The sequence below is a fragment of the Leiobunum rupestre genome, chromosome 5 (assembly GCF_980474605.1).
Source record: "Leiobunum rupestre chromosome 5, qqLeiRupe1.1.hap1, whole genome shotgun sequence".
NCBI classification, from domain to species: Eukaryota; Metazoa; Arthropoda; class Arachnida; order Opiliones; family Sclerosomatidae; genus Leiobunum; species Leiobunum rupestre.
This window is the reverse complement of record NC_143388.1, coordinates 62,678,266-62,686,394: the sequence shown is the minus strand read 5'-3', so window position 1 is coordinate 62,686,394 and position 8,129 is coordinate 62,678,266. Positions and strand designations below refer to the sequence as shown.

The 8,129-nt window shown below is 32.3% G+C and overlaps 1 long non-coding RNA gene across 1 annotated transcript; it reads left to right on the top strand.

The window, feature by feature from the left end:
- Positions 1-1,202: 1,202 nt before the first annotated feature.
- Positions 1,203-6,974, top strand: LOC149945559 (uncharacterized). Its single transcript, XR_016480810.1, has 3 exons — positions 1,203-2,425; positions 3,074-3,189; positions 4,967-6,974. It is a non-coding gene; the product is annotated as an uncharacterized LOC149945559 (long non-coding RNA).
- Positions 6,975-8,129: the final 1,155 nt, after the last annotated feature.

Genomic DNA, 8,129 nt, shown 5'->3' with positions numbered 1-8,129 from the left:
TTAGTGTTGATATTCTTAAACTGCTGAATGTAAGCTTAATTAAGTCCCTATTTGACTACGGTAGCCTCTTTTATAATCAAGCGACCAAAACTAACTTGCAAAAACTAAACTGTGTCCTAAATGCCGCCATAAAATTAATTGCAAATAAAACAAAATATTCATCTTTAACTGGGGGTAGTGAAATAGCCCAGATAAATAGCCTGAAGTTTAATTATTTCTATAGTCTTTATCAATTTATGTGTAAAGTGAAACAAGGAAATGTTCCACCATGTGTTGCCAAATGGTACCAAACTGAAATTAAGGGACCAATTACAACGGGTTGTTTAACGAATTTTTATGTAGAAACATGCTTTACCCTTAGGAGCAAGAGTGTAATAGCCACGACTATAAAATATTGGAATCAACTCCCCACTGATTTAAAATCAGCTCAATCCTTTAGTATCTTTAAAAGTCAAATATATCTATATATGCAGTGCTTAGAATTGTAAACTTATAATTTATTATTTATGTAATGTAACTTTATTTAACTAACTGGACCTGGACCCTTTTGTAAACAAGTTAAACTTAAAGGGGTTTCCAATAAAAAAAGCATTTTATTATTATTATTATTTTTATAACCTAGATGACGTACATAACACCCTGAGCACTCCAAAAACCTGCCCAACGTTTACGTAAAGTACACTAGATGTTTAGCTTTAGAAAATTAATTAAAACATGAGTAGTCTTGAAAATAATAGTTTAGAAATAAATATGAAAATTAAGGAATTATAAATTTTTAATGAAGTTTATATTGTTAGTTCAATATTGTTTGAATTTGGCATTGGGATGTCAAAAACTAAAGCCAAAAGATTGCATGTTAAGAAGAGATGCCCTCTTCAGCTCATGCCCTTGGACATATACTAACCGCATATTACTAACCCCTCCTAAAATAGGGCTTGCCTATTCTTCATCAATTAAGCTCTGTGATAACCACTAGCATTGTCATTAACTTATTGTCACCATATGAAACATACCAATTGTATTTTTAATTGTAAGAAACATAAGATTCATAGACATACGAATAGTACATAATAATACTAATATACATTTCTATTGAAATTTATCTTTAATATTAACATGTGCGGCTATTGCAAGAACTTGTTATAGTGTGCTCTAACAAGCGCTCACAATATAACAATTGTTATATTGTGAGCTCTTGTTAGAGCACACTATAACAATTTCAGTTAATTGTGAATTTTTAACCCCTGTCCCTAAAATGTTTTTCTGAGGATGGCCTACAAAGATGAGTATCAAAAGCAAATATAGCAACCCACATTTGAAAGCATCGCAAAAGAGCTCCATAGTGTTAAACTCTATACCATTAAATTTAACTACTTTGATCTGGGTTAAAACATAGAATTTATAAGAAAAAGATTCTCATCCTTCTGATTTAAATGTCTGCTGGAAAACCCAGAAGGATGTATGTTAGATGTTGTGGAAACTGAACATGAACTGGTAATTTTTTTGTCTTTTTTAATATTAATAAAGTAAATTACTGTTTTAATGCCTCAAACTATTTGTGGTTAAATTAAAATCATAATCCGGTACTCTGCTAAAAAAATTTAATTTAAGAAAGTGTTAATTAACAAGTAGGTAAATTAGCAGTTAATGGAAACTAGACTTGTGAATCATCTCACCTCCTTTTGGCAAAGTGATGTTTTTCAAGGAACACTAGAATGTTTCACCAATTCTTTCATTTTTTTAATTTTGCTTAAATTGATTTAGTAGTAGTATTTATAATAATAATACTAATTTTACGCTAAGGCACCACCTTAGGCGTAAGTCATCGAGCGACTTTTAAAGCCGTTAATTCAGGTGGCCGGGTTCCAATGCGTAGGAGGGTGGTGGCAAGCCCTGAAAGCCACGCGAGCCAACAGCTCCCTACACTTAACTATTACCGATAACCTCAACAAGTTTTTATGGAAGGGGAAACCGAAGAGCTCGGGGAAAACCTCTTAAACCAGTGGGGAGAGAACTTGCAAACTCAACGCAGAAGGAGTTGTTCCGAGTTTTCACCCTGTTGCATTAAGTTGGCAAGAAAATACTTTTAAGTTTGTAATTAGTTGGTTTTTAGTAGTCTAGTTAGTGTAAAGTTGTTTTTAGGTATGGTTTTAGTTAATATTAGTTTGTTTGTCTCAAATACAACATTTTTTTGTACATGAATGATTTATTAAAAGAAGTTTTTTAGTACTTTTAATTCTGGGTGATAACATTAATCAAAATCACAAAGTGTTGCAAGATTTATGGGTGCTTAATATTATCAGAATATTTTTTATATCATATCAAACTGGAAGCCAATCCGCATATGTCCACCTGAGTAAAAGGTTCCGAGTCTGTCTCGATCTGCAATAGATACAATCTGAATTTGGTCATTATCTATGGAAATGTAAGCGTATTTTTTCACTGTGTTGCTTTTTTGTGTTCGGCATTTCTTGTGTTTTATGATGCATCCATCATAGATGCTCAGTCCCAATTTACCTTAAGCATTAATGTGCATAACTTATTTGTACCTAGAACGTATATATGTATAAGAACGTTGAACAAAAGGCATTGCTTGGGCCATGATTTAATCTCTCTCAGAATAACTCCGCCGTAAAATCCGTGTGCAGCCCGCGCTTGAACTAGAAACGGTTTTAACCTGTTGAGTGTGCTGCACCTGGTTTTTTGGGCGGAGTTATTAAATCATGGCACCAGGCGCCAATTTGATCGTTCAACGTTCTTATACATGTATACGTTCTTGGTTGTACTTAAAAATAGACAAAATTTCAATTATTCTTGACAATTGTACTCATTAATTCTGCTATAGCTATAATTTATTTTTCTCACAGCTTTTCTAACTTATGTAACTTTTCTCAGTGTAATTTTAATTTAATAACATCATTTGCAAATTATAATATCAAGAAATTATTATAATTTCCAAAAATGAATTAGCATTTTTATTTCTTTATCTCACAATAAAAATAAATAAAAAATTTTCTTCGAAAAATAATGATACATTTTTATCACTTTAGGCTTACTCATTATATCCTTGCAGAGAGCCATAGATTGTCAAAAGAATCCAACTCACAAGTTCTCAAGCTAATATCCCCAGAGAAGAACAATGTAGTTCCTTAACAGATGATTTATCTCCTGGATCACAAATTGTACAAGGTATTACTTCAATATTTCAAAACTGGGAACCTCGTATGGTGATATCTAGAATTATGGAATTAGTGTTACCAGTATTTGAGTGATAATTGCACACTTTTATTGGATAAATTAAAACATAAGTTACCTTAGTTTTCTTCGTATTACAAGGAAATTATTGTCATTAAGTAAACGTGTGACTAGGTATACTTTCCAGTTTAAATGAAAATAACAAATTAGAATTACCTACAGTTGTAAGCGGTGACGTTTTTAGTTTCAATTAACAAAAGAATCCTATTATCATAATTTGTGACTTAAAGTTGTATTCATTTTTAAAACGTCATCAACACAACTTAATTTTAAGTACTTAATTTCCTGTTAAGTAAAGTGGTATTTTACATGTTTAAACAAGCTAGATCATGTTTCACCTGCAGTGAATTTCCCCAATACTTCTGAACGTGTTTTAAATGGTGAAAGTTCTTACAAAGTTGCACACCACTCACTTGCAAATTCAACTTCTATAGATCAGATTAATTCTTTTCACAGATGAGTTTTGAATGGAAAATAGACCTTTTCATAAATTCGCTATGATTGCCCAACTTGTTCTTGAAATTGTGCAGTCAAACCTATTAACGAATTCACTCGCTCTCTTTAGTGGGAGAGTAGGGGAAGCATTGTAGAAGTGAGGAAAAAACAGTAAACAAGAAGGCCACGTTAATTTATGGAAAGGACTATTGTGTGAAATTTACCACAATGCATTTTACAGTTGGATATATTTTAATATATATATATGTGTGAGAGTTACAAAGCTACAAAACAGTTTTAGATTTTTCAACATTTGGATGAAGTTCTTTCCACCAGGGGCACTACAGTCTTTGAGCTTTTTATTGTTTTGAAAAAACATGTTTAGATTTATAAACATGGGTATTGAGTGGCTGAGTGGTTAGCACTTTCGCCTCTCAGCAAGGGGGGCCGGGTTCGATCCCAACTTGTGGCACTGGATGAAAACTCGAAACTACTCCTTCTGTGTTGAGTTTGCAAGTTCTCTCCTAACTGGTTTAAGGGGTTTTCCCCGAGTTCTTCGGTTTCCCATTCACATAAAAATTTGTCGAGGTTAACGGTAATAGTTAGTGTAAGGAGCTGTTGGCTCGCTTGGCATGAAGGGCTTGCCACCACCCTCCTACCCATTGTAACCTGGCCACCTGTTTAAAAGGCAATATAAGTCGCTAAATGACTTGGTGATTATTATTATATTATTCAGTAGCGGCCCTAACAAGTTTTGCGGGTGTTTGAGATCTTTTTGTATACAATCGCTTATTCGTGACAGCACGAGGTTAGGTGCGTTTTGGTCTTGTGTTCACAATTTACTGGTCCCTATCTATTGTTGAATTTCTGGTGCCCCCCTCCCCCCCTTGTTTGTAAAATCTACAAACAAGAATCATTCGCTCCATGATAAAGATCGCAATTATTTAAAACTTCAACCTACAGCTGCAGTAAGTTTTCTAATATTTTTATGGACTTAAATTGGCAAGTTTGAAATTTTTAGTGTGTAATTTCTCTTTAATGACCTACATAATATGGTATACTAAGTATACCTTGATGGGAATTAGTCTTGTGCAATTTATGTAACATTTTGGCCACAAAAATATTTAATTCTGAAGTGCTAGACACTTATTGTGTATTTAGAAAGAGAAATTGTCAAAGGTTTTCTCTTTCAGCTGGATTTTATAAGAATTTTACTCCACTCCATTTATTGCATAAATTAGGTTTATTAATGTAATTTTTTTTATCATGCTTACAGGTGTGCACAGATCCTAAAGAGTCTGACAAAGTATTTGTTTCAAATTTAATTTTTTGACTTCAATTGCAGGGGAAAATAAATTTTATTTTTAAAAAAGGTTTTTTTGTTAATATGCTATTGCTAAGCTTAAATTTTTGAAAGTCTTGGCTTCTGTTAAACCTTTAAGAAAATTATATATGTGTACACTTGGAATGTCTACACAAGGCCAGTGTAGGCCAGGTGCCTCTCATAGGAGGCATTATAATGAATTCCAGACTAATTTAAGATTAAGCATTGTCTTGAATAGAAGCAGTGCACTTACAAACTAATTTAGTCTTTTTTCATCCATAAAAAATCTTCAATTTTTGTAAATAGTCCAGCTATGTAAAGAGCATTACAAATGTTTCTAAAACTTTAGTGTGACTTCGAATTAGGGTATCTTAATTGCATTCCCTGGTAAGTTAATTTTGTTGAAAGTGTCTTACATTTTTTAACGCGACAGCAGCCAGTCAATGATTTCAGCCCCTGCCTGTTGGTCAAAATCCATTTCAACTGTATACATATATTTTTTAGTTTGACCATTTCATGTTTAATATGTAATAAAAAGGTGTATTTAACCACTGAACAGTTTAGCCTTGGTTAAGGCTTAGCGGATATGTAGTATAATCAGTGGGTACCATGATTAAGAACCTTAACATTTGTGAATAGGAATTAGTGTTATATTTATATTTATTATGTTACTCATATTGCACCCTGATACTTACCAACAACAAATGAAATGTTAGTTGAAAAATACTTAGGCATCTGAATAGGGATCGACGCTAGTACTTATCTGTGGCAGGGCTAGTCACAACCCTCTCACGTGGTTTAAAATTCCCGGTATCACTATTTAAAGGGCCTCAGGACTGTTGCAATGAAGGTTATAAAAATAGCTTAATTATTTTTATTCGTTTGCGTTATATTTTTGCTTTAAAGATTTGTCCATAGTTTCCCTTACCAAAAAATAAGTTGGCTAAAAACCACTTAGGACAACTTGTATTTCAACTTGGTTTTCAGTTTGTATTTGGGACAAATGCCTACTTAAAAATAACTTAAATCCTCTTTATTAATCAACTTATTTCCAACTAAACCAGAATCAACATTTACATTTAACTACTTAAAACCAACTTAAATCCTACTAGGGAAACATCTAAAAACCAACTTAAAAATATTATGTAATTTCCTGACTACTAAAACCCAACTAATTATAAACTTAGCAAAAGCAGCATTTTCCTACCAACTGAATAACAACTTATTACCCCTTTAATAGAAACTTGAAATATGCTGACAACTTGAGCCTCCTTAATACCAACTCAATATCAACTAATAATGTGTATACAAACTAAATACAAACTGAAATCCAACTTATTTTTTGGTAAGGGTTATCATGTTATGAAAAAAGCTTTTATTTATAAATTTAAATTGATGTTCTTTTAAGTGATTATATGTTGCATATGCCAATACTAGAATTTGGATTAATGTATATTTTTTAATAAACAGGTTAAATCTGGTATGAAAAAAACCTACGGTGCTTTTTCTGAAGAAATATAACTTGTAGTGCTCACCTTATATTTATGTTATATAATTACACTGAAAGAAGCTCTTTCCTTAAAGAATTCATTACTTACACACACTGTCTAACATTCTCGCTTAGTCAAAATTGTTAATGGTTTTTGAGTTATGGTAGTTAATGCTGTAGAGTATGAATCCAATTTTTGATTAATTTGTAAAAATACATTGTTTAAAGTGTCGGCACTATAACAACCTAGGAAACCTGCAGTTTCTAGTTGAAACTAAAATCACAACTATTTTCCCAAGTACTTATGTCATGTTTTGTAACTTGTTTCATCTATGCTATGAAGTATTTTTCCTTGAAGATTTGTGTCAAAAAGAAATGTTATGAAAATACTTGTAGCAGCTAGTAGTATAAGTTTTTGAACTTGGTTTTTGGTTCTTTATGTAATGAAAAATATATCTTTTGAATTTAGCGTCTCTGATAATTTTCTTGTATTTTTAAATTTGTAATAAAGCCTAAAGGCATGCACTGCTTGTGTTTTTCTTCAATAAATATGATAGTTCCAATAAATTTTAAACATAGTACAGTGGAAAATCCGGTAAAGATGTTACTTTGACATTGTATCGACACATTCCACCATCTGTAAAAACATTGAAGGTGAAACACTGAATATTAAGTGAAAGTAAGTAATAAGACTAATAACTTTTCTTTAGCTCTTTGCTGTATCGACTGGTATCACAAACATTTTATAATTTGTGTATAATAAAAGAGCTATTGACTGTGTAGCCACCAAACAATTTCAATGATTAATAATTTTTATGAATAAATGTCAAGTCTGACCTGTGGATCTATCCAAAGTTGCTACTCTCAAACTCCGTGAACGGAAAATGGCCGGTTGCTTACACAGAGGCGTGAACGTAGAACGATGCTATAGCGACATTCCACCCAATCGTTACCTGCTATAACTACCATCGTATTTCGTTGCTTTTAGTGTCAGGTGGTAACAAATTTAGTTCACATATGAACATCGAGTACTCGTTTTTTTTTACTCAAACTCCACCTCGAATAAGTAATTGGAGAATACTCGTTGATTACCGCGTACCTAAATATTGCATATTCGGGTACCCAATTACTCAAATAAACTGCTCTCTAAACACGTCGAGTATTTATTTTTCCCATCGTCGTTGCTTCAAAGTTCAAAGAGGGGTTTTTACAACTTTCTGGGGGGCAATAAACAAAGTTATGGAAACTTTGGTTCATTTAAATTAAAGGAATATTTTTCAACATTGAAAGTTACTTCATACTCCTTTTAAATTTAATTTCATAATTACTTGAATAAAACCAGCTTCTAATCAAGTACTCGATAACCTGACTCATTAAAATTATTACTCAAGGTTTTTTTAAGTTACTCAACTCGAATAAGATAAATTTTCCCCTTTATCAAGTACTCGATTACTGGACTCGAATACTCGAAAAAAAATTAACACTTGATAACCGACTCAATTGCCTGAAACCACTAATCCAACAACCCTACAAATTGCTATGTCCACACCCTGTGAAACTCCTAAATTCGGTTTTTAATGCGTTAATTTCGATATTTAATTGGCAATTAAAGGGGAATTTTTGGCA